Source organism: Urocampus carinirostris, chromosome 11, assembly GCF_059441175.1.
Source record: "Urocampus carinirostris isolate Australia breed hairy pipefish chromosome 11, RoL_Ucar_1.0, whole genome shotgun sequence".
NCBI lineage: Eukaryota > Metazoa > Chordata > Actinopteri > Syngnathiformes > Syngnathidae > Urocampus > Urocampus carinirostris.
This window is the reverse complement of record NC_142359.1, coordinates 31,145,238-31,172,626: the sequence shown is the minus strand read 5'-3', so window position 1 is coordinate 31,172,626 and position 27,389 is coordinate 31,145,238. Positions and strand designations below refer to the sequence as shown.

The following is a 27,389-nucleotide window of genomic DNA, read 5'->3' as shown; positions in this document are numbered from 1 at the left end:
TCCTCTTATATCCATGAGTGTAGTAAATCCAGGAGAGTAAAATACTTAAAAATACAGTACAGAATAATAAAATACTGTTTCCTCCCCCGCCGTAGTTCGACCTAACATGCTATTCACATTCATCTTTTTCGGCCAATTGCAGGCTTTGTTTTGCCCCTTTAGCCTATACAAGCCTGTAAATGATAAAAAGGATCCGCCCCCTTTACCTCAGAATAACTTTAGCCAATAGTGATCGATTCAACTGATGATTGACACATCTTTTTCGGCCAATTGCAGGCTTTGTTTTGCCCCTTAGCCTATACAAGCCTGTAAATGATAAAAAGGATCCGCCCCTTTTACTTCCGAATAACTTTAGCCACCAGTGATCGATTCAAATGATGATTGACACATCGTTTTCGGCCAATTGCAGGCTTTGTTTTGCCCCTTAGCCTATACAAGCCTGTAAATGATAAAAAGGATCCGCCCCCTTTACCTCCGAATAACTTTAGCCAATAGTGATCGATTCAAATGATGATTGACACATTGGTTAGCCAATGAAACGCCGGTAAATAAATCCCAGCATACACTGCGGACTACTTTGCAATCGGGGGAAAATCTAGTCGGCGGCTGCTGCATTAGTTGCAAGACTTTGCGACTTAATATTGATCCATAAATAAGGCGCACTGTATTATAAGGCGCATGGTCAGCTTTTGAAAAAAAATTAAGGCTTTTATGTGCGCCTTATAGTGCGGAAAATATGATACGTTTAAAATGTTACTTTGGAATGTGGTTAAAAAATTGCGTGTGACTAGCTTGTCCTATTGCAATTCTATTTCCTGTGTCCAAAACACTGCCTAGGAAAAACCAAACTGCTCAAAATCCACAGCAATATTTGTTTGGTGTGTCTAGGTTACATTTATACTGACGCATTGTAACCACATCTCCATACTTGCCATGCTTTTTCTTTACGCAACCATGACGAACGATTGTGGCACTTAAAAGCCAACAATCTCTAAGATGCGTCATTTCAACCTCCATCAGCCTTCAGTCAGATGTGTTCAGATGTCTTGCAAATTTAATAACATTTAAGAAATTTAAAAATTATAGGTTTTTATCGTCATCTTTGAATAAACGTGTCAATTCTGATATCGACACCAACAGAATAACAGTTTAGTGTATCATTTTTAGTCTGTTTCTCTCACTCAGCACACAAAATGCCAAGCGCAATTGCTTAAAATAATTTTTAAACACGCAGAACATGGAACTTGGCGATGAATAGAGCGCGCCGATTCCAGTAGGAAAGGAATCTGAAGTGCCAAACTCTCATAAAAGTATTTAGAATTTAATTGAAATGTCTTTTTTGTAATGTATATCAATGTTGTGACCAGTTTTTGGCCCCTAAAGTTTGTAAGCCCAGAACAACTTTTTGGAGCCCCGTCTACATCTTCCTTGGGTCTAAAGAATACACATTTCATATATATATGTATATATATATATATATATATATATATATATATATATATATATATATATATATATATATATATATATATATATATATATATATATATATTATAAAGTATATAAATATATATTAGTGTTGGGCATGTTAAGAAGAAAATAATTAGTAACAGTTACCAGTTATTTATTAAAAAAGTAAATCTGTTACTCCACAGATTACTGCCACCCTAATGTTGTCATGATTACTCATTACATTCACCTGTGCCCGCTCGTTTGGCGCCAGCTGCTGCTGGTTACCTGAATTATTCCCCATCCTACTTAAGTCCTTACACTTGCCTGTTGTCAGTCCGTCAGCAAACCTCTGTTTTCACAGGGCAAGCATTTTTGACTCTGACTCCCATCAGTCCCATTTTGTCACCCGTTTTCCACTCCTCCGCTCCTGATTTCCCCGTTTGTCTCCTGCTACGACCCGTTTTTTTGACCCCCCAACCACGTTTTGATCTCCCATCCCGGCTAACGATCCGTTTTTTGACCTCGACCACGTTCTGATCTCCCGTCCCGGCTACAACCTGTTTTTCGGTCTAACTATGCTACGATCTCCCGCTGTGGAAGATCCACTTCCGCATTTGGAACATGCTCCGATCCCGTGAGCGGCTTGCTTCCTGCGTCCAGTGAGCACCGGATCGCTGGCGTTGCCTTTCCTCTATATTTCAATAAACTTGTGAATAACGTTACGCATCTGGCTCCTACTTCTGTTCTGGTCGTGACAAATGTAGCCTGTTACTCTGAAAGCAATGATCTCATCATCTCATCTCATCAGCTGCACCGCTTATCCTCAGTAGGGTCGCGGGGATGCTGGAGCCCATCCCAGCAATCATCGGGCAGTGGGCAGGGGACACCCTGGACTGGTTGCCAGCCAATCGCAGGGCACACGGTGACAGACAACTCACTCGCTCAGTCACACCTAGGGACAATTTGGACCGGCCAATTCACCTGAAATGCATGTTTTAGGAATGTGGGAGGAAACCGGAGTGCCCGGAGGAAACCCACGCAAGCACGGGGAGAACATACAAACTCCGCACAGTAAGGCCGGGAGCTGGATTTGAACCCACTCAGGAGGTTCCCACAATCTCAGAACTGTGCCGCACACCCGCTAACCACTGCGCACAACGAGATATGCGGTATGCATCTATCTATACTGATGGCAGATGGAAAACACCGATGTCATATACATGCAATGAATGTTATAAGTAGATTTATAATAAACTTCATTTTAAAGTGTTGTTCTGTTATATATTGTTATTATCAATCGTTAATACTTTGCAACAATGTTTTTCTTTGCCATTGGTTGTCTTCTTGTGTTTCAAGTTGTGAAAAATGGGGCAGGCAAATTTATGGCTGGGCAGGCAACTTTTCAGAGTGTCTGCCCTGGTGTCCGGTAACTTTTTGTCATGAGTTTCAGACACTGTTTAAGTATTTTATTTTACAATTGTAAATACGGCTTGAATGAAAAAATATCTCCATGACGAAAAACTCAGCGTCCTTACGCTTTGTTCTTGCGACGTTCCCACCCTTACTATTAAGTTGTACCAACGGTCCCTCCTCCTAAATGATGCTGGCAAATATAAAATGTGAGTTACACCGTGACAGAAGGAAGAACAGATAACAGTCAGTGGGCACTGTTAATTATGGACAACTTTTTTAACAAGTAGCATAGTAACACACCAACACATATGAGAGAAAGGCCATCTAGTTTCTCAATACTTGATTTTAGCATCCAGTGTGTTTATTCATTAAGCTGCAAGCTTCCCTGCCACAAAATGATTTCTCCATTTTTTTTTTCACCAAGATGGGCAAAGTGAAGAATAATGCCATATAAAGCGGAACCACATGGGAATAAATTGACTCAATTAGAGACATATGAAACTACTGGATGAAGTCACCCAAAACGTCAGAACCACAGTAGTAATTTTGCCGCCAAATCAGCACAGTTAAGTAAAGCCCGTTTGAAAAACGCAATTCAGTGTGTCAGGCTGTCATTAAAGTGCGGCGTCATTTGCAGCCTTCGCACGTGCTGACCACTAGCATTTGCAAATATTTACACTTTGGCATTATTTTTTTTCTGGAAATGCAGGCTACAAGCACCATACAATGAAAGGTTAGTTTTATTGTGTATTTTTTTAATAGGACATTTTGTATTATTTAGCGCCTCCTAGTGGTAAAAACAAAAATAACCGTGCATTTGATTGACATAATATGATTGTCCGCCATCTTGCTGTTAAGGGTGACAAAAAAGCCAAAAACCTTGTGAACAGTTGGTCAATGAAAATGAGAAGAAAAATGGTGTATTTCGGTCACTTTGATTCTTTGTATTGTATTCTTCCTTGTGCTTTGTAGCAAATGTTTTTGGGTTGCACGACACAAGACAGCGGCATCCAGTGTTTAAATATCACACACTGTCCCTTTAATGGGCTAGATAGCGTTTATCACTGATGTTTGTGAGGAGTCATGTTTTTGTTTCTCCATGTTGTGTGGAACTATTTCAAAGAAGTACCAAGTCATCTACTGTATGTCCATATACAGTACTATTGATATTGGGAATTTATTTGGAAGTTTCAAGCATACCTCTTTGAGTACCATGGTTTTTAAGTTATCCTTTGAGTGACAGTTGAAGGGCCATTTTCAGCCAAAAAGAGTGTAGAGAGTGACTTAATGGTCGTCACTATAGTTTTTTGTTAGTGTTTCATGAAAATGGTGAAAGTAAGTAAAGACCTGTTTCAAGTTCAGTCCAAACGCCAATCCAGACCCCAAACATGAAGAAATGCACATACTTGTACATGCAACTTAGGGAGCTTGATACAGGCTGCAATGATGAAACAAGTCAGGAGATGGCGGCAGTGAGAAAAAAAGATCCAAATTTCGCCAGTTTTTCTCAACGTGTACCTGTTTTCAGTGGGTCGTGGACATTTGCCTTGCCAAAATGATACTAAGAAGAAAAAACAGACTGTCAATTACATTACTTAATAGTAGATGGCGATAATCCCCTGTTTATCCATTCATCCAGTTCAGTCAATTGGCACCATCCTAATTGTATTGGAGAGGCATCACACATCATTTTATTGTGATTTTGTTCCTTTTACTTCCCTTTTCTGCCCATAAAAGGTTCCAAAAAAGTTAGTAATATATTCCACTATCTCTTCTTTTAACTACACTCTCCTTTCATTCGATATATTTGAGAAGTTGAATATTTGTTCTAGATTAGGGTCGCAGCTTGTAAGTAAGGTGGAATATTGGGTCCTGAAGTCAGATCAGTTGGGAACCACTGCCCTAAACCACAAATTAAAAAGGGTCTTTTCAAGAATCAGGGTTGGTAATTGTTCTGCAGAAGTGCACGTGTTGCAGTTGGGTTGATGGATAGTGGGATGGGACGGCCATCGGGCCAGCTGATTGACAGAAGCACAAATGCAAGCACATTTCCCCTTCTGGGAGTGTTTGATTGATGGTTGCATGCCAACAGGCGTGGCGGGAGGGGCATTGGGCATTTTTTCCCTGTTCCTTTTAACAAGCTGCTGAACATCTATCGTTCAATCGCACTTTGAATTGATTGCCTTTGCACAAGGGGAGGCCATAAAGTCTGAAATGTGTCACAATATAAAATATGCATCAAAAACTTTGGCAACACATCTGCTTTGTTTTGATGCATTATATGTGCCCAGTCGCGGCCAGGTGGTTTTTATTCTGGGACATACATGTAAACACATTCACATACAAACACCATCCGCTCATGCATAATGCAACGGCACCTCTGTGTTTACACTTACCATTCATTGAATCAATACATTTATGGAAAGCTTCCTCCATCCCCAACTCCTGCACACAAACACACACAGATTTAAATGTCACAATGGGCTCAGCAGATGGGTTGAACCTCAGCTGGTTGTTTGGAATCAGCGCCTTTACCTTAACAGATGATTGAACAGATGCATGACAGCCAGGTAAGGTCATTGCCTCCACACTTCAGCGATACACACCCCTCCCTTAACACGCAGGTTCGCACAAACAAAAACAAACCTCTGTGACCTCTCACCTCGGTGTAATAAGGTTGGGAGCAAAGTGGCGGTGATGCCGTAAAATGCCGCCAATGCTGATGTCCTCGGTGAGGTTAGCTGGAGGCCAGAGGAGCGGGACACAGACACCGAATGAAGAATAGCTCAACGGCTTGATGGATGAAAGGAGAGGAGCCTTAACCGAGACTCTAGAGCCCCTTTTAAAGAATATTGTATTTATATTAAAATAATATAATATTATATATATATATATATATATATATATATATATATATATATATATATATATATATATATATATATATATATATAAATATAAAGAATGGCTTTGTTAAAACCAGGGTTTTTCCTGTGAAAGCCACATAACTTGTCCCTACTCTGATGAGGGTAAGTTCATAGGAGAAAAAGTGTGACGATTGCATGTATTTTTTTAAAGGAATGAGACTATAAATTAAAAAAATAATAAACAAATACCCCTCTGTGGGTTCTTAATAGTAGGGTTGCAACTAATGTCTATTTTAGTAGTAGTTTATTCACCAATTATTGATGATTAGTCAAATAAGCCGATAATTTTAAATTGTTCGTCAAAGTTAGCTTGAAGTTGGAAATAATAATAAAAACAAGAATAATGGGTACAATGAAAAATGCATCTTTTATTGAACATGCTGTGGATTCGTATGAGAATTAAGTAACAATACCATATCTATAACCAATTAGGCACAGTGCTCGGTCAGTAGAGATATAAATCCAGAACTAAACCTCTGTCCATTTTTAGGGAGAGGCAAATATATACTACATTAAAATCAAGTAAACATTTCCTCCCTGTAAACCAAGAAAACACTCATTAGCAGCAGTAGAGCAGTAATTAAAACAAATATGTGCATTTTGTGTCACGGTTGCCCATTGCCCTCACTTGGGCCCCCTCGTGCCAGCTGCTGCTCGCTGCCTGATTGGCTTCTCTCCTATTTAAACTCAGTGCTGTCATTCACTCCTTGTCAGTCCGTCAACAAACCTCTGCACTTGCAAGACTTGTATTTTGACTCTGTCCGGTATCCTGCTCGTGTATCCAGTATCAATCCCGCCTGTCTCGTCCCGTCTGTTTAAATCAAACCGTTCCAACAAATTACATTTGTTGTTTTAAACAAATTTTAACAAGTAACGTGTGGTTCTTCGGACTGCATGTATTTGATTTCAAATACGTTTTTCAGGCACAGTCTGGCTTAATGCTCAAGCTCTGTTTTATGGTAAAATATACACATATACAATGTACAATGTATGTCATAAAAACAGTATTGGTTTGTATGTTACATGAATCTTACCGAGGCAAAGTCACGCTCAGTTTCGTTCAACTGTCCGACTGTTTAAATATTCATGCATCATCTTGGTACTGCCATGATCAGCAAGATTTGTTTTGCAAACTTTGCAGTTAGGCTTTTTTATTCACCATATCCAGGTAAAATGCACCCAAAATTTAGAAGTTCTGGTACTCAACTTGATGTTGACACTGCCATTTCTGTATGTTTATGTTACTCTCAAGACAGAGATGCTATTGTGTGACTCTCAGTAGAGATCATAATTATGTCCATCCATCCATCCATTATCTGCACCGCTTATCCTCAGTAGGGTCACGGGTGTGCTGGAGCCCATCCCAGCCATCTTCAGGCAGTGGGCAGGGGACACCCTCAACTGGTTGCCAGCCGGTCGCAGGGCACACAGGGACAGACAATTCGCTCGCTCATTCACACCTAGGGACAATTTGGACCGGCCACTTAACCTGAAATGCATGTCTTTGGAATGTGGGAGTAAACCGGAGTGCCCGGAGGAAACCCATGCAAGCACGGGGAGAACATACAAACTCCGCACAGGAAGGTTGGTAGCTGGATTTGAACCCATGACCTCAGAACTGTGCCGCACACGCGCTAACCACTGCGCCGCCGTGCTGCCCTCATAACCATGCAAGATGCCTTAATCTGCTGAAAAAGGAGTGTCTGGCGACAATGGTCGTCAATGGGACTCATTGACGACTATTTTTGTCATTGATTCTAAATGACAACATCAACCTATCCTTGAAGCCCTACTTTGTAGCACTCATTTTCAATTGCACGATACACCGAGCAACACTAACTTTTTCACAAACGCTCTAAAAGTCGTAACATGTTGTATTTCTCACACTTTATCTTATTGATTACAGTAAAAAAGTCCTTTGAGGAAACAGTATTCCTCAGGGAAGTGCTAAAATAAGTCTCTTATTTTTGGTTTACCCCGCTCCAAGCACAAATGTCTACATATTTGTGTTTGGAAAATTCTCACGCGGAACAGACATGGTGATCACATGTTATCCTTTATCTCTTTTGCAGTAACATATTTCGGTCATGCTCAGCAGGAGGTAGAGTAGTGTCTGTTGCGCATCTCGCCACCTGACTGAGTGGTCAATTGTCGTCAACTCTCATTAAATGCAGACACGAACGATTCTGTGCACGTGCAACCCAGGCCACACACAGATGCCGTGCTACGAAAAATATGCACACAATCATGCGACAGTTCCCACGCGCTGCATGCCCCCAGCTTTTTAAAATACATGCAATCTCCCTGGCCCTGCCCCCCGCTCATGTAATTACACTCATAATCACACAAACACACACATGCAAGTTTACACGCACTCGGCAGGGGGCTGTCCAGTGTAATACTACTCAGTCACGCTATACTGTGGCTGCTACCATGCTCGGCTTAGCGCTGGCCCGTATGGATGGATCATGGTCTGAAATGACGGGAGATAGATTTTTTTAGACAGGGAAATTAAGAGCCTCTTATAAGGGCTTGCCGCTCAACTCGTGTCAACGAGCTAATGGGTAACGTTAAAGACATTGGTCGTCTTGTTGAGTAATCGAATCGCCTTGTTGACCTTTACACATACAGCGTGTTCTTTTTGCTCCAGTTATTGACTGGCAAGGTCAAAGGTCAGAAATAATGTAATAACAGCCAAAATTTAAACTAAAATATGTAACGTATTTTCCAGAGTGTAGAGAAGGCGAACCAAAAAACCCCGAATTAGACTGAATTTTGAACATGCCTGTTATAATCCGGAAAGCCTTGTATGTGGAGAAATTTTAATATCGGGAGGCTGCGGAACCAGAGTGCTAAAACACGGGTTAGGACAGTAAACAGAAGTTGTTCCGTTACATGGAAAGCAAAGTAGCCAGGCGATAATTATGGTCAAGGATGCAGACAAGGGGTCGGTGTGAGTCCAAATAGCGAGGGCGACATTCCAAGAGTTTGTTAGGAAATAGTTGTGATCTGGAAAGGCAGGCAAGGGTTTGGTAAACTAGAATGACAAAACACTGGGACATGGGTGCATAGGACGTGACATGGAGGCAACAAACTAGCACCGAGCCAAGGAAATTGTATTTTAATAGTGAAGAGGGAGAGGTGTGATTGAAGGGTAATCAGGACAAGTGATACCAGGTGTGGATGGAAATTGGAGCCAAGAAGTGAATGGCCAAATAAGGTAAGGTCAAGGAGGAGCAAACAAAAGAGGAAGAGAGAGTGGGAGAAAGAGAAAACATACATATAAGCAGGACTTAGAGTGCAGATTGTGGCAGAAATGCGTTACCATAATTGTGCAATTATTGATAAATCGATACATTTAATTGCTGACCACAATTGTATCACTAAGGTGGCAATGTGGATCAAACTGGTAAGCAATGGTGAGAGCACCACATTCTAACCAACAGGCAGCCAGGATCATGGATGCTTGATCACAATTGCATAGCTTTAGATGCAACAGGAATCAAATGACGGTGAAAGCACCGGATCCTATCCACAAGACCACTCGGGATACAGACTACATGAATAGGCATAAGGTCTTGTCACATTAACACAATATTTTTAGTCATGATACCAAATATGTTAGAGAAATTTAAAAGCATTGTATGTAGAGCTGCAACAACGAACCAATAAAGCCTTTAAAATCTATGATTAAGGGTTGGTAACTAATTAGTTGATCGTTTGTTTGTGTCTCACGTTTTCTGCGCCACTCAGCACGTCACAGAGCCACTCGGTGTGAGTCAGCGAGCATAACAGAACAAGGTAGAGTGCAAACTAAAGCTCTATTTTTAAAGGCAATGGTCAATTCAACTTGTGAAACATGACCAGAGGTGGGTAATAACGGAGTATATTTTATTCCGTTAGATTTACTTTAGTAAATTTTGGGAAATTTTGAACTCCTGGGAGTATTTTTAAATCTTTATACGTTTACTTTTACTTGAGTAAATTTGTGAGGAAAAAAATGTACATTTACTCCCTTTCATTAGGCAACAGTAAAGCCGTTAATTTGTCACTTCTTGAATCCGCCTCACGTAAGTACGCATTTGTCTGTTTCCGCTGAGGTGCTTAGATTTGGACGCAGAACTCCACCAGGCTCTACCATATTCAACCAAACGCAGCAGCCTCGTCACGTGACCATATTCAACCTTAGCGGGGAAAAGTTCTTTACGGATTAAACAGATCGAAAATGTTGCTTCGCAATACCGACTATGAAAAAACAGAAAGCATGTTCCCCTTAAAAAGGGGGCAAACCACCAGCTACAATATGGAATGTCTCCTTTGTTCAAGTTCATGGGCTAGCTTGTTGTTCTGGTTGCAAAGCCTGTTAGGATAAGTATTGGGGCTTTAAATCTGCTGCTTGGTGCTACATGCACTTAATGTATTCATTTGCTTTTTTACAATTTTTTTTATTAAAACACTTAAATTTGTGTTGATTATTTTAATACAGTTTTAGATTAAATGTATTTTTTTGTTGATTGGATGCACTTTGATAATTTGATGATCTGATTGGTTGTTTAAAAAAATCAATTAATACAAATTTGTTGCAGTTACTCAGTAATTTTTTCACCAAGTACTTTTTACTTTTCCTCAAGTAAGTATCTGGATGGCTACTTTTACTTCTACCTGAGTAATATTACTGTATTTTGAAGTAACAGTACTTTTACTTGAGTAAAATGTTTGGCTACTCTACCCACCTTCAAAACATGATGGATACAGAGAAAACAGTTCGACCAAAGTCTGAAAAAGTATGGGAGAACTCCACCCTTCAAAAAACAAATAAGTGCGTCACTCGCAAGCTTTGCAAAAGTGATGTGGCATGGGAGCACTACGATGATGAGGCAGCAGTCAAAACCAAAACATGGATGAGGACGTAGGTAGCTCAGCAGGATCAAGAGCATTCCCTGCCACAAGCTGGGTTCAATCCCTTTTGCATCCAATGTTGTGCAATTGTGATCAGTTACATTTTCTGAACGATCAATACTTACTTACTTACTTACTTATTGCTCCAGCGAAGGTCGGGGGGTCCCGTCCCTGTGCGTTGAGCCGACCAGATGAACCAGGTTTTTCCAATGCTGGCGGTCTTGTGCCAGCTGTTCTGCATCCTCTACGGCAACTCCGTGTTGTTGGAGGTCGCCCGCAACGACGTCGAGCCATCAAGTGCGGGGTTTCCCTCGTGGTCGTCTCCAGCCTGCGGCCTTTGGGTCAAACTGGAGAATGGCTCGTGTCGGATGGTCTGGTGGTAGACGAAGGACATGGCCAAACCAGCGGGTGCGGCGTTGTGCGACCAAGGAAGATGCTTGGGGCTGGCACGTGCGGGCTCTGAGCTCTTTATTGGAGACTCGCTGGGGCCACCTGATGTTCTCGATGGTTCTGAGAGCCCTGCTATCAAAACCATCGATTCTTGTGGCCAGGGTGTCGTTCAGGGGCCATGTTTCTGAGCCATAAAGCAGGATAGGGAGTACGGCGAGCTTGTAAATGCGGAGCTTCGTCTTGCGTGCGATGGTCTGGTGCCGCCAGAGTGGTTTCCAGAGAGACTGCAGAGCAGATGCTGCCAGGGCTCTTCTGCGGAGAATCTCTGGTTTTAGGTCCCCATTGTCTGTCACCATGGACCCCAGATATACAAAGCTCTTGACAGGCTCTACGATGTCGCTACCAATTTGGATGGGAGGTGGATCTGGTCCATCACCGACATACATGCTCAAATATAGTGCTCTCTATTCCATATCTGTGGTTTGAACTCAGTGCGCCTTTTAGTCCGGTGTGCCTTCAATGTATATTAAAATAAATATCACAAAAGATTATTTTTAAGGGTGCATTTTATAATCTCGTGCACCTGATACTTTGGAAATCCGGTAGTTTTTTGCTTTGAGGGTAGCACGTTGAGGTACAGCCTCTCCTTTTCACAGGGCTGCTTCCAACCCATACACAGGACAAAGGTGACGCAAGAACAAAACAAAAATCATCAAATCAAATATCCTTTACACAAAAAGTCTCCAAAAAGTAAAAAAAAAGAAAAAAGACAAAACACAATTAGGGGATCATGGCTGAAAAAATGAAAAATAGCTTTCTGAGTAAATTTGGCATTTTTAACTATGGTTCAGGTGTTTTGTTAATATCATTGACCCATTTTAAACAAATCAATTAGCCAAATAATCAATCATACATTAGTGGTTCCTTTCTACCAGCACTGTCTAATATCCATTCGTTGATTTCTCCTTGTAGTTCACATAATGTGTGTATTTATCATAATACCATACATTTATTGTTGAAAAAAGGTGCAATAGGATGCACAATAGTAGTCGTAAATACTGTATATAAGAGAATTATTACTCATAACCTCTTAACAAAACAAATTGAAAAATAAGAATACCAAGTTTGATAGTAAATAAGTGTCATCCAATTATTTTATTCCCAATTCAATTATATTCATTTTTTTATAACCTTTTACTGGCTTCCCTTTTTTGTGTCTCCATTGTGCATTTCATATTTTAAATTTTGTAATTTCCTAATAGACTTTGGAGCATGACTATTTTAAATTGTCCTAATATCTTGGCTAGTCCATTGATTGAACTTAAATTTTATTTGAGCCCGACAGATACTTATTCTTAAGACCAACGCCGTTGCTGATTCTACATGGCAAAATCCCAGATTATTTCTGTAAATAACTATTGCAATAACTCACAAAGCTTACAAGAAATTATCCCAAAAACATCCATTCTTTGAAACGGCATTCACATTTCTACACAATTCTGTTTTTATGTAAAACTAAGAACTATAAAATGATTTACAAAATCTGGTTTTATGTTGATCATCTTGAAAGTGTTCTTGTCAAAACCCACACAGACGGACGACCCAGATGCGTAACGTTTTCACACAAAGCTTTATTTTAAGGGAATGGGGCAATCTTGCACGTGAACACAAACGCCAGGGATGCGACGATCACTGGGCGGAAGAAGTGAGACAGAGAAGTCAGAGGCAGACGAGATCGTGGAAGGACAGGACGGATGGGATTTATACAGGACACACGGGTAGCTACCGGATGGGACAGACAGGATCGATACCGTATACCGAAGACTGGAGTAAGATACCGGACAGGACGAGACCGACGGTATCAATACCGGATATTGGAGACTGGAGCAATATACCGGACACTTATGTGGCAGGCGGGATCGATATCGGATATTGGAGACTGGTGCAAGATACCGGGCAGGAGGAGACGGACGAGATCAATATCAAATAATGGAGACTGGGGCAAGATAACGGACAGGAGGAGACGGACGAGATCGATACCGGAATCTGGAGACTGGAGCAATATACCGGACAGGACGAGACAGGCAGGATCGATATCGGGTATTGAGACTGGTGCAAGATACCGGGCAGGAGGAGACGGACGAGATCGATATCAAATAATGGAGACTGGAGCAAGATAACGGACAGGAGGAGACGGACGAGATCGATACCGGATTCTGGAGACTGGAGCAATATACCGGACAGGACGAGACAGGCAGGATCGATATCAGATATTGGAGACTGGTGCAAGATATCGGGCAGGAGGAGACGGACGATACACGAGCAGGAAACCAGACGGAGTCAAAACACACGTCTTGCAAGGGCAGAGGTTCGTTGACGGACTGACAAGGAGTGAATGAGAGTACTGAGCTTAAACAGGAGGAATGCCAATCAGGCAACGAGCTGCAGCTGGTGTCAAACTGGCGGGGCCAAGTGAGGGCAATGGGCAACCATGACAGTTCTATGTTCAGCTGTTTATAATCGGCAACTGATTTTTTATTAATTTATGTTGATTAAGTACTGTAAGGTTACAAGAACTCTGAATTCAAATGACTGAATGAAACATGTATCTCATTTTATGTGTACTTATGATACAGCCCCTCCGGTAGGAGTGACATATTCAATTCGAAAATAAGCGATGCCATTGCCAAAGGGCATGAAAAGGAGATGGCGTGAAGCGAAGGTTGGATGAATTTGTAAAAAATATGGGGGGAAGATGATGACTATATCAGCAGGGAAATGTCACTACACAGCCTTGTCATGATGTGGCCAAAGAAGGACGGGGTGCACAATGAACATTTTTATTGCGCCTTCCCTTGGGCTTGGAAGACATATAGTATATTTTGAGCAGGGGATGAAGGACCCGCCATACCATAAAACATGTTGTGTACCAATACATTCGTACCACGTTTGCTATCGAACACTTAGTTAAATCGTGAAATGGAATGGGCCACTTGCTGATAAAATGCCACCAGAGTAAAAATATTGTTTTGTGTATGTCCATATAACCAATTTAGATGTGTTCCTACATACAAGGGCTCATAATATTAAAAGAACTATTAAAAAAACATTGATACCAACCTGTCACGGTTCACGGTTCCCTTGATCACTTGGATTTTAGGGCACACCTTCCTTTGGTGTGTCTCGGGCACACCCAGCCCTCTGCATGACATCTTTTGGGGTTTGCTCCCCCTTATGAAACAGATAGTACTGGTTCCATGGTTACCAGAATCCGAAGAAGCCTCCTGACCTGAATCAGATACAGCAGCTTTATCATCTGGTCATGGTTGTTGTTTTTAGTTTTTTTTACATTTTGTTTTCGTATTCACCTACACATTGCATCACTTGTGGCTTTCGTATGTTTCTTGAAAATAAGTTCTTCAGTGATGACGTTACATCCTTTTGTGAGGGCTTTAAAATGAGAAATTATATTTTTAAGGACTTTTATTTAGTGTTACTTAAATTAGAGTTGCAAGTTAATGCTAATGTTTTGCTTAAGAGTAAGTCAGGACACTCTCCAAATGGCAATTGTGATTTTAGACACATACCGAAAACAATTATAAAATTTTAATTGATGCTGCTAAAGAATAAAATGTCAAACATCTACAAACAACACATGTTAATAAAATCATAACAACAAAACTAATTGTTAGTCGGTTTTATTAGATCCATCTGATGAGGTTTTAGGGCAATAAAAGCAAATCCAAGGAAAGAAAGCCACGAAAGAGGGAGCTCAAGAGCTGTTTTCTGTTTCAAATCATATCTGGGAATCCCTTTTACTACAACATCTCTTTGTAATTAGAGCATGATGCTGTCCATATTCTTTGGTCGGAACATGTCTGCCAAAACTTGCAAGTCTTTTTTTCTTTCTTTCTATGCATATATGGGTGTTCCGACTCCCTAGATGTGGGAAATGATGTCTAATCAAAGTGCAAAATGTGACATGGTGTGCCGGGCATAAATATGACACTGTCGCCGCATGCTGCGTTTATTTCGGGCTGCATGTGTGATGCATGTCGTTTAGTTGACACATTTCAGTTCTTTCTCCTCCTCCTAACAGCCGCATGCCCATGTACGAGTGGTTTTTTTTTTCCTGCTTCCGTCTCCTCAAATGATCTCTCTCACTCGATGAAAGTGAAACTGCCTCTCTCTCTGTCTCGTGTGTACATTTTGTACTGCATGAACCAGACACAAAGCACATCACTTTTTTTTTTTTAAATCTTTTTTTTTTGCCTGCTGGTATTAAAACGAGACTAATGCGGTTATTTGTCTGGAAAGTGTTACTATTTTTTTTTTTGTGGACGTTTCTTTTACTATCATTCTAGCGCCTTCTCCTCATTTGACCTCCCATGTCTGCCGCCATTTTTCCCCGACTGCTTCCCACGTCTGTCCTAGCATGGGAGTCGTGTTTGAGGCTAGGCCCACCACTCATCAAGACCCTGGCGTGTTTCTAGCACAATAGTCTGGGAGTACTTGCCATGCTCACTGCGTTCCTTTTTAAACGTCTGCAGGTTTCAGACAGTGTGAATGTGATTGGAACGGCGAGTTCTGACTCCTGCGCCATCCCTCCCTCCTCGCATCCTCAATTCCCCTTCGTCTCGTCCTTTCCTTCTCGCCGATGAATAATTCACCCTGTGTTGCACTGCAGGTTTCCCCCTCGTATTACTTGCATTCTCCCGAAATCGGGCTTCCTCGATAACAGATTGCCGCTATCGAGCCAGGGCGTTTCTTTTTATCGGAAGGAGTGAGTCACACCGAAACGGTCAGCAGGCAACGTGACGGCCATCTCGGGTGCCGGGAAGCGAGCACGTGGAGCGTTTCTTAGAAGCGGGATCATCCGCAGCGACAACATCACCTGAAGTGATGTGTTTTGGCAGCAGGCAGGCGGGGAAAGATTACGAAGGCGAAAGACTCTGGGGATAGGTGAAGCCATTCTGAATCAAATGTGTTCCTCCTTAACATCTATGATAATTTGATTGGCTTTGTGACAATCCTCATTGAAACCTCAAATTGATCTTAATAAGATAATAGATGACATAAACGGTGTGCAATACATCAACAAAATACACCCAATGAGAGCTACGGAAAAACTGAAAGGCAATTTTCCTAACAACTTGTAAGGGACAAGACATACTAGAAACCATAATTTGACCATGGCAAAAACAGGTCAACAGGAAGTGAGTGTCGGTCTATGAGTGACATTTAGGCAAGTCCTATTAAGTGCTTACAATAATCTAAATACAATAATCAGTAATAGTAGTAGTAGACAGTAATGAAGTACAGTACAGCGCTCTCCATCTGGGCCCCAGTTCTGTGGAATGCTCTGCCGTCTGACAATCTCCAACCTCAGTGAAAGTGTTTAAATTGAAACTTAAGACACATTAATATTCTATGGATTACAAGAGATGTTGACCTCATACTCTTTGTATTATTGTCCTTGAGTGAGAAAAATGAGCTTGAGTTGCTGCGAGGTGCATGCGTTTTGAGCCATTGTACCCGCACTTAGACCTGATGTAGGCCATCATTTAGTACCTGCTGCGTCAGTCAAGATTTTGGGGCAGCAAGCTGTCAACTGGACATTCTGTTATGACTTTTAATGGTTATTACGTCTGCGTACTGTCTGTTGATGCCCTTGCAACATCCATTTCAGCCTGGTCATCCGGGAAGGGGGATTACTATATGTGCTGCTCCTTTTCAAGGTTTTTCATTTTACTCATCCTGAGGTTGATATAGGCTTATGCATTCGTTTGACCAATAAAAGTACTGCATATATATATATATATATATATCTATATATATATATCTCTATATATATCTATATATATATATATATATATATATATATATATATGTATATTTTTCTACAAACAACCTGTGTACTATCAAATAGTCTCCTTGCTTTTTGTTTAGCCAATCAGAATACAAAACACAATACATAATGGAAATCTGTGATGTAGGCAAACTGTGAAATGTAATATGCGTTATAGTGAGGGATTACTGTATTTTCTGGTGAAACACATGATGGGGTGTACTGCTGAGTTAAGAGATGAAAGGGACTCGCACAGTTTTGTTTACAATCAATTGGAGGGAGGGCAACAAAAGTCTGGTGATCTGCCAGGCTTATGAACGACTGTGGGAAACCATTTTTATTATGTTGTATCAAGCAGGATCAAGCTTGAAAATTTAATTTAACATGAACTCCAGTGAATTTATTTTTTTCCTGGCAGGTGAAAGACCTTACATATTGCTTTTTGTTGAGTATTCTGGCAAATTTTTTGGTCATCTCTGTTGGAAAAGAAAACAATAAAATATGTACGCTACTGTTCAAAAGTTTGAGGTAGCCCAGGAAGTTTTTTTTATTTTTAAAGAAAAATTACCGTTTTTTTCCAAATAAGATCGCTTGAAACTACCCAGAAATATACCCTTTAACTTATGCACTGTTAATGTGGTAAATGACTATTTTCACTTGCAAATGTTCTGTTTTTTAATGCCATATCTATATAAGTGTATAGAAGCACATTTCCAGCAACCAGCACTCCAGTGTTTTAAACTGGTACATTGTGTTTAATAATTGCGTTAAAAAGCTGATGGCCGAATAGAAAACTCTTCCGCAATGATGTTAGCACAGCTGAAATTAGTTTAGCTGGTTAGAGAAGCTATAAAACTGACCTTTCTTTGAGCTAGTGGAATATCTGGACCATCACATTTGTAATTGTGATTAAACTTTCAGAATAGCCAGAAAAAGATAAGTTTCATGTGAAATTCAACAGTCTATTCTTGTTCTAAGGAAGGCTAATCCATCGGAGAAATTTCCAAGAAACTTAAGATTTGCTGCAATGGTGTCTACTACTCCCTTCAGAAAGCAACATAAACAGTCTCGAGAGAGGTCGGAAACATATCCAAGCAAGAGGACAAGTACATTGGAGTCTTTAGTTTGAGGAATAATACTCCTTACTGGACCTGAACTAGCAACTTAGTTAAATAGTACCCATTAAAAACCAGTGTTGACATCTACAGTGACGGGGTCTAGTAAAGAAAAAGCCATCTATGAAACTGGCCAAAAAAAGGAAAAATATTAATATGGGAAAAAAGAACACAGACATTTAATATTTGATAAATAAATGTGTGACTTTGTCAAGCAAACACAACATCTTCTGGGTGATCACAATCTTTTGAATGTTAATGTAAAAGCAAAGAAAAACAAAACAGGGATACAGTTTTAGTAATATTCAGTAATGCCCAATCAAATCCGGTCATTCTCTTCAATTGGATCATGCTAAAAATGCTCAAAGGCAACAATAATGATAATAATTATTATCCAGATGTCAAGTAATTGCATGATGACTGACTACACTTGATGATGGCATCGGGCAATCTGGTCATTTTGCAGTGCAATGCAGCGATAAACAATGAAATTTGGCAGAAGGTTCAACTAACTCAAGGAAAGCAAAGATTGGCGGTTCACAGGAAGGAGGCATTTACACCAGGCTACCCTCCTGACGTGGCCGTCGTCATGGCGACCTGGCCCATGTGTCTGAGCAAGGAGGAGGCGAGCAACATGGAGGGAGTGTGCGGCGTGAGCCAATCACATCGGAGCTCATACGTTCACACGCGTGACTACCGTGATCCTTTACCTGCCGTTGTGCAAACTTGATTTCAAACCACAAATAGAAACCGTAAGAGCTGATTTGATTTCCTGCTTCTGTTGTTGTGAATGCTCAAGATAGTCTTCATTATTTGTCTTTTTGATTTTTTTTTTGTCAGCGAAAGCCTGCATGTGGTGTAAAACCATGGGAAAATGCTTGCTGTCAAGTTCACATCAATCTGATATACAGTATTTAATCGGTGATTCTAAGCCATCTTGGTACAGTAGACTAATATAGTTCATGTACATAGTCTTCCAAAAGTCCGGGCACATTTGAAGTCCCCATATCTTCCTTAATTATAAATAATAGTAAGCTAAAGGTTTTGCCATTTAAAGCTAGTTACATTAATTTTTTGGGAAGGCAATCGATTTTTTTTCTTTTCAGACCCATTAATTAATTCACTCATCCAAAAACTTTGGATGTGTGCTTGAATTTGCAAAAACCGAATCATTGACTGTTTTTAAACGTCTTAGAGACAGACAGACAGACAGAGAGAGAGATAAATAGATAGATACACAGTGTCTGAAATGACGTGCATCTTACGTCGGGCGTACAACTTAAAAAAGGTCTCCTCCCGGGTGGCCGACAACTTTTTCGAGAAAAAAAAATCTTTTGTTTTTTTTGTTGTTAATTTTTTTTTTCAAATCAAATGTGTGCCTTATTCAGTTTTCAAGATCTTCGTTCGGTTTGGAAATTTCGGAATTTCAGTTCCTTTGTCAATTTGCATACTCGGCAGCCAATCAGAAGCCTGCATCGAATAACTTCGTGCTTCCGGACTTCCTCGAGCGTTATAAAGTCGTGCATTTGCATATCATTTTCCAAAGTGGACACACAGAGAACACAAGAAAAATGGATAAGTCGTTAGGAATCAAGCCAAAACCTCAGCCCCAGAAGAAAGATTCGAAAGATGCTAACAAAATGTATGACGCTACAAAACGTAAATGTACATTAAAATCATCGTGGAAGAGTTCACGTGGCTTGTAGCAGACGACGCAACGCAAACATTGCGTGAATGAAGATGAGTAAATACAGGTACATACTGATGGCAGATGGAAAAAAGCGATGTCATATACATGCAATAAATGTCATAAGTAGATTTATGATAAACTTTGATAATTTTAAAGTTTTGTTCTGTTATACGTTCTGATTATCAATCCTTGACACTTTGCAACAATGGGTTTTTTGCGATTGGTCATCTTATTGTGTTTCAAGTTGTGAAAAATGGGGCAGGTAACTTTATGGCTGGGCAGGCAACTTTTCAGAGTTGTCTGCCCTGGTGTCTGGTAACTTTTTGTCATGGGTTTCAGACACTGAGATATACATGTATATGAGATGTGCACACCCCGGAGCTTGAAGGAGTGTACTCTCTCCACACAGTTTCCATTTATGATGAGTGGAGCTTTGTGTTTGTGTGTCTTCCTAAAGTTTGACTTTCGTAAGGATCTCCACCTGCCTTCTCATCCCGTCAGAGACGAGTCCCACCAAGGTGGTGTCGTCAGTGAACTTCTCAATCGTGCTTTTGGGGTGGGTTGGGGAACAGACAGAGGCATAAAGGCTAAACAGTAGAGGGATCAGCACACATCTCTTTGGGGATTTGGTGCTCAGCATCAAGGTGGAAGAGGTCTGGAACACAATGAAAGCTCCATAAAATATGATTAAAATACAGTTTACCATACAAATGTGACATGGATGTTATTTTGGATGTTTTACACCCTACGAGAGTCTTTTGAAACTAAATTTCAAATGCACTTTTCTATGATGATAGAAATGTCATGATTGCCGATTCAGAGCACCTGCGGCTGCTTAATTGGCGCCAACAGCCCGGACAGCTGATTGACACTCTTTTTAAACCCCCGGCTTTCAAGAAGAAGCTGTCAGATTGTTATGCGAGCTATTGCCACTAGCTCAGTAAGCCTTTTCGTCCGACTCTGTTCAAGCCCTGCTTTTCTCTGCCTGATCTTCGTTGCAAACCTGTTTCCGGACCTGACTGCCCCGTTCAGCCTGCCTGTTACCTGACATGTTTTGTCCCGTTACCTGCCTCCTGTTACCGACCTCGTTTCCGAACTTGACACCGCCTTTGCTCTCAAGTCCCGGCCAACGACTTGTAATTCCTGCCTGTCTTCGATCCTCCTCGCTAGACATCGAAGTGCCACTTCCGCATCTCTTGCTCCCCTTGGTCTGACGATCCTTGGATCGTGGAAGCAAGCCCTTCTCTCCCTCTTATCAATAAAACCGAGTAAACAAACGCTACTGGGTCCTGTCTCCGTTCCTGGTTCGTGAAAAGACAAGTTTGTTAATTAAATAACATTTTTCTTATTTTGCGGGGAAAAAAAAATCAACGACATTTTTAAAGTTACAAAAACATTTAAAGTGAGCAAAATAGTTTGCCAGTTTTGTCTTCGGCAAAGAAATAATGGTACTTATTTTATTACCAGCTTTTCTCAATATTCCGTAACTGGCGTCAAGCAAAAACAATGGCATTGTAAACAAACATCAAAACATTCCAAATCCCATAATAGGAGTTTTTGTTTCAAATTGCAAACATTAACAACAAACTAATTTTCTAATTTTTCAATTTCATCATAAAAAGGCCCCAAGGTCGCGCTATACCTTTGTTTGTTATTAGCCATCGATACCTGATATCAGTACAAGTTCCCCCCAAACATCGAATAATGTATTTTCAAAGAGATTGAAAAGTACTGATACTAATGGTATCGGGCCAATACCAGGCCATATTTTGATCTGTGTATATTTGCATCAGCTATCACACTTTTTAGTAAACCCATGACTGTATCGATCTGAAGAAAGTGTTCTTGTAAACAGTGACTTTATTCACTTATTGTACAGAATTGACCAGCTGTGCATGTGCAACATAAACCAACTGTAATTCAGTTTCAGGATAATTAATAAATTGAAATGCATCTAAACGATGTCTTTGTTTGGTTTTCCCGTCAACGATTATGTCATTACAAAAGACTCAGCTTCTCATTCAAATGCTTAAACACTCCTAAAAAAAGATGGCTTCCGTGAACTATTTTCCTATTTATAGCTTAAAAGCTCCAACTCCCACACGCAAATTTGATTGTCCCTGTGACTGTGAAGAGTTTCCAAAGCTAAGTAACCGCACTCTTGATATAAAAAGAAACTAATAGTGTCTTATCTGGAATCCTGGAATAAAATCTAATAAAAATGTGATTTATTTAAAAAAAGCCATTTATATTTATGTTGTCAATTAAACACATTTTGATCACATTTCCATTACCAAATCACATTGATTTACTAACTTTGTCAATAATGTTAAATAAGGTATTGAAAACACATTTACCTGTATGTTTGTTTCAAATTAAAGTTTGAATGCCAGATGCTTGTCGTTTTAAGGCTGGCACGGAACACAATGTACTCACCACAAATCGCTCTCATTAACATCATTGTAAAAACAATTGTAAACAAGGCTATGGTGGCTTATATTTGGCATTTAACAATTTTCTGCTGTTGACTATAATCTTCTACTGTTTGAGTTCCTTGAAGTGGCAATTGTGTATCGCTTTTTCCAGACCTTATAAGACTCCTGATGGACTTTACTTTTTGGGTTCATTATTAAAGGCTTTAACACACATTATAATTATACACACTATAAGGCTATGGCGCACCGCCCAAAAAATTCTGACATTTTTTTCATATTTTATGTGACACATTAGACTATAAGGTGAATGGAGTTAAAACAACTTCAAAGGCTAGGGTTGCACAAAAAAAAAAAAAAAAATACTGCATGCGTGCATTGATTGATCAGTGATTCAGTGATTGATCAGTCGGAATAAATCACTAATCACATTTACATAACATTGAATACAACGAGAATCCAACCCTGATCATGGTGGGAATAGAGCAAGACCCTATCTAGTGAGATGCTGAAACCACATGAAAAGGCAACGGACTTTATCTCATCATCACACTATTTTAATAACTGGACCAAAACGTTGGTCCTCTTGTTGGGCCGGACTGCAAGAATATTGGTCAGACATCAACTGGTCTATGGTACCACTAAAATAAAGTATTGTATCGCCGATTTTCCAAATCTCTACAAAGCGCACAAGATTCCGACTGAATTAAGAGAAGGGCATTGTGGGAAGTAATTTGGTCGTTCTGAACGGATAAATCACTATATGTTTTTTGTCTTATTTTTTCTAATATATTTAGTATTGTGACTAAAAATAGTGTGATGATGACTTAAGACATAATGCCTTTTCATGTGTCAGATGTATCCCTAATGTTTGAATGGATAGTGTTTGGTGCCCCCTTGCCACGATCTAGGTTTGATTACCGTTGCAGCCAATGTTATGCAATTGTGAATAGCCATCTATGTCCCCAGCGGCTGTGGTTAATAATTGGTGCCCTTACCATATACATCTGTATCAATCCCTGTTGCAGCTGGTCATCCTTAAAATGTATCGACTAAACGATAATTGCTCAAAAACATGAATGTATTTCCATTTTTTTCCACATATAAGTTGAGCCGGATTATAACGCACATAGATAGATAGATAGATAGATACTTTATTCATGTTTAATGTTTAATATTCTGGGCAATTTGTGGTTTTTGGGTGTTTCATAGTCACGAAAATACGCTCTGCTAATAAAAGGTCATCTTCATTGTGAAATTCAACAGTTAGCAAGTGAAAGGCTAATCCATTCAACACTACCGTTCATCCAATGAGTGACGGCTTAACCCACTGCACACACACGTACACACACACACACACACACACACACACACACACACACACACACACACACACACACACACACACACACACACACACACACACACACACACACACACACACACACACACACAGACGCTCATATTCTACGATGAAGCCGATTCAGTCTCTGTCTCTCTCTCTTTAGTCTGCAGCAGGCGTGAGGAGGGGTGCGGCTCCGCACCGATTCAGGTCAATGAGTTCCTTGTAGGGAAGGGAAGCATGCCAGGGATGCACACATACACACCCACATTAAGTGTGTCACGACATCAAGTCGTTTTATTAGCAGCTTCTGCAGCGTTATTAGCGATGTGCACGCCTACACACAGCTAATTGTTAAAGATTCCTTATGCAAACATGTTTTGCATGACAAGTATCGGGCAATATTTGTACGTTTTTGATTTTTGAGAGAGCGAACTGTGTGTTTGAGCAGTAGTGCGGCTCGTGTGATGTTTCCAAAGTGCAGGGCAAAGAGCCGCCAGCTAAGCCGGGCTCGACCGGGCAGCGCTACGACAGCTCGTACGCACGCACTGCGAGTGGGGGGAAACGAGGTCGGGCTGGCACTCGCTCAAAATTCTCTCTCTACCCGCCTCTGCGTAGGATACGACAGTATTTGCACCACGGGGGCTCTGCTCTACTGCACTCCAAAAAAAAGACGGATGGATGGTGGCGTGCTGTGCACTCGCATCATTCTCAGCTCAAAATGAATGTGGAGGGTCGTACTTCTCCCCATCACCTTATATTTGCCATTGTCACAATCACCCTACAATATTTTGTCAATAATCAGCTCAAGTTTGATTTAAATACACCAAAATTAAGATCAGAAATACTTCAACCAGGCAAAATGTCTAATACCTAAAATTATCAATTTTTTTTCTAAAAGAGAGGTCATATTTATTCAGTACGTGTTCTTTTTGATAGGTTATGAATGCATTTTTAATACAACGCGTGCCATTTATGATATTCAAATCCTGTGGTGTCTTTAGATAGGGTGGACCTTTTGAAGCATACATTTGAATTATTGGTCATAAATTCATTAAAATTGAATATAATTTATTGTCACTTGAAATTTGTATTTATTTATTTTAATACATAAATAATTTGAATATAGATGCAAAAATATACAAAACGCTAAGTCCTTTACCGGACAAAAATACTTTTGAGCTTATTTATTTTTTATGAAAAAATGAAAGCCAAAAGTGATTTTAAGATAAACAAAACACGCCAACTGTATTTTCTGGACAATAGATCGCAGTTTTTTTTCATACTTTGGCTGGGGGTGTGACTTTTATTCCTCTTTGACTTATGGATGAAATTATCAACACATCTTTAGATCATTTCACATGACATTTTTGCACGAAACTGTATGTGTGAAATTTTTAGCACATTGTTCTATAGTTTAACATGTTATTTTCACACTCAACCGCGAGAGGGCGCTCTAGGCCTTTGTTGATAATTTCAACAATGTCGGTAATTTAGAAAAACAACTGCGAAGGAGTGAACAAAAATGGCACAGAATAGGAAAATCATATTCTGCATATTACAGGCTGCAAATAGTGAAATATGCAGGTGTAAATGATAATCAAGCATCAGCGATAAGGTTAGGAGGTGACAATGAATCTGAATTAAGCGACGTAGAAGCGGAAGGAGGAAGCAGGGCATCGTCTGCCGTGACACAGAGTATGAAGATTTCATTTGATTAGGGGTGAAAATGATATTTTGGTCACATGTTTTTTATTTTAGAGTTCTGTAAATAACTGAGAAATTAAATTTTCAGAGACAGAACTGGAGTAGGAGTTGAACTGAGCAAGCTTGTAGATAAGAGAGTACTCGGTTGGTTTGGACACATGGAGAGGATGGATGAGGAGCGAATGTTGAAGAGGATCTACACAGCTGAAGTAAATGGAAGGAGACCAAGAAGAAGGCCGCGATTGACGTGGATGGTGTTATGAGTGCACTGCAGGAAAGAGGTCTAAATGTAGTGGAAGCTAAAGCTCTTTTTGGTGATAGGAATGAGTGGAGTGGAGGTGTCGTGAAAGGATAGTATGATGTTTGGACGTGTTCTAAGGGATGGGCAGGGCACCGTATGATGCGGCAGGGGTAAACCAGTGAAAGCTGTTGGGCCCTGCTGTTAAACAAAAGAGTGAGTTGTGTCACCCTCACCCGAGTGACACGGCCGCTTTCTTGTGTCCCCCTGTTGGTCACCCCTCTTGAGGGATATGACCAGGGTAGATAGATAAATAGATAGAAAGATAGTAAATAACTCTCAATATGTTATTTCGTTACTGACATGTCAGTCATGTAAAGTTATGTTAGGAGCACGGCAGAGGAATAAAAGAGAATACAGAGAGGTATCAATATAGCCCAGAAGATGATTGGCTGCTCTCTTCACAGTGTGGAGGGCATTGACAGCTTGTGATTTCAACATTTCAAAGGACTCTTCTCACTCCTGCCAATACTTATTTGACCTGTTGCCCTTTGGACGATACAGGCCCCTTCAAACAAGGACAAACAGGCTCAAACAGAGTTTTTTTCCATTATCCTCAATTGCATATTTTTGTGAGCGGGGGCCGGAAAAGCGCGTCCTTGTCGGGCCTTGTGGTTCCTTTTTGCTGTTTTGTCTACCAAAAAGTGAACTGCACTCGTATAGCTGCGATCCATTATCCTTGCTCATTGCTGCAAGTGGGGACAGACAGAGTGCACTGGCAGCTCATTTCTTGTTGTTATTTTACCTCTACCCAAAATAACTGGTGCGGCTGCGATACATTATCCCCAATTATCCCCATATTGCTTTGAGCGGGGCCTGCTAAAAGCACTTTTGTCAGGTGGCAATTTGTTCCGGCCCAACTAAGATTAAATCCATGGTTGTTACCGCAATCCACTATCTCCAATCAGCTGTTACTGAGAGCACAGGCTGGCAGTGCGCTTCTTTGGGTTCCGGCTTCTGAAGCATGCCGTTATTATACCTGCCTAAAGTGAACTATACTTTTTTTTTTTTAATACCGAAATCCTATAACCCCAGTCGACTTTTGCTCAGAAAGAAGGCCAAGAGAGAAAATGTTTGTCCTGCACATCTTCAGCGGTTTATTATCCCTAATCAACAATTTCTGCAAGTTCGGGCCAGCGGAGCACATGTTAAAAATTTGGGTTGCACTACTTTGCGTATTTGCGCAAATCGAGGCGGGGTTCTGGTACCGTGTTAAACAAAGGATTACGGTATACCAAAATGCTACTTTGAAAGTGTACTTAATTTTTGAGTCTCCTATTGTCGATATTTATATCACATGAGTTTAATTGTTTCTACAGGCTTTCGAGTTTTGGCAGCCACCCACAAAAAAAAACATCAGGAGCCCCATAAGGAAGCGGTAAACTGCACTTTTGGAAACCATAATGTATTTAAAGAGTCGGAAATGGGTCGGTTTGGAGGAAGTGGATTTTCTAAACATCCGAATCTGCAGTCATGCTTAATATCGGATGGAGTCTGCTAGGAATGAAACGAAATGAAGCATGTTTTGGTCAGTGGAAATAAACGACTGAGCAGAATCCTTCATGTCTCCTTCTTTTCAAAATGTTGCGTATTCAGATAAAACAGTTTTTCTCTATTTGAACCAGAATTTAATGTTTATATTTCTGAGAAGCAGTTGCATCGCATGGATTCGAAATGAATCGTTACCTTTTAGAATATTCTAAGATGCATATCTAATTGTCTTTTATACTGGCAAAATGTCTTAGAAAATTTACTGTTTCAACACTTTAACATATTAAAAAAACAGACAGAAATTTACAACTGAAACATACTATCAAGACATTGTATTATAACTTCACTTAGTCGAACAACATTAATTTGTTCTTATTTTCTAAAT

General features: G+C 40.3%; 1 long non-coding RNA gene across 1 annotated transcript in view; it reads left to right on the top strand.

Moving 5' to 3' along the window:
• The window catches only part of LOC148357065 (uncharacterized), a 56,267-nt gene extending 29,318 nt beyond the window's left edge, over positions 1-26,949 (top strand). Inside the window, exon 3 of the long non-coding RNA XR_015852111.1 lies at positions 26,833-26,949. This is a non-coding gene — a long non-coding RNA (uncharacterized LOC148357065). The remainder of the gene's footprint in view (positions 1-26,832) is intronic.
• The last annotated feature ends 440 nt before the right edge of the window (positions 26,950-27,389 follow it).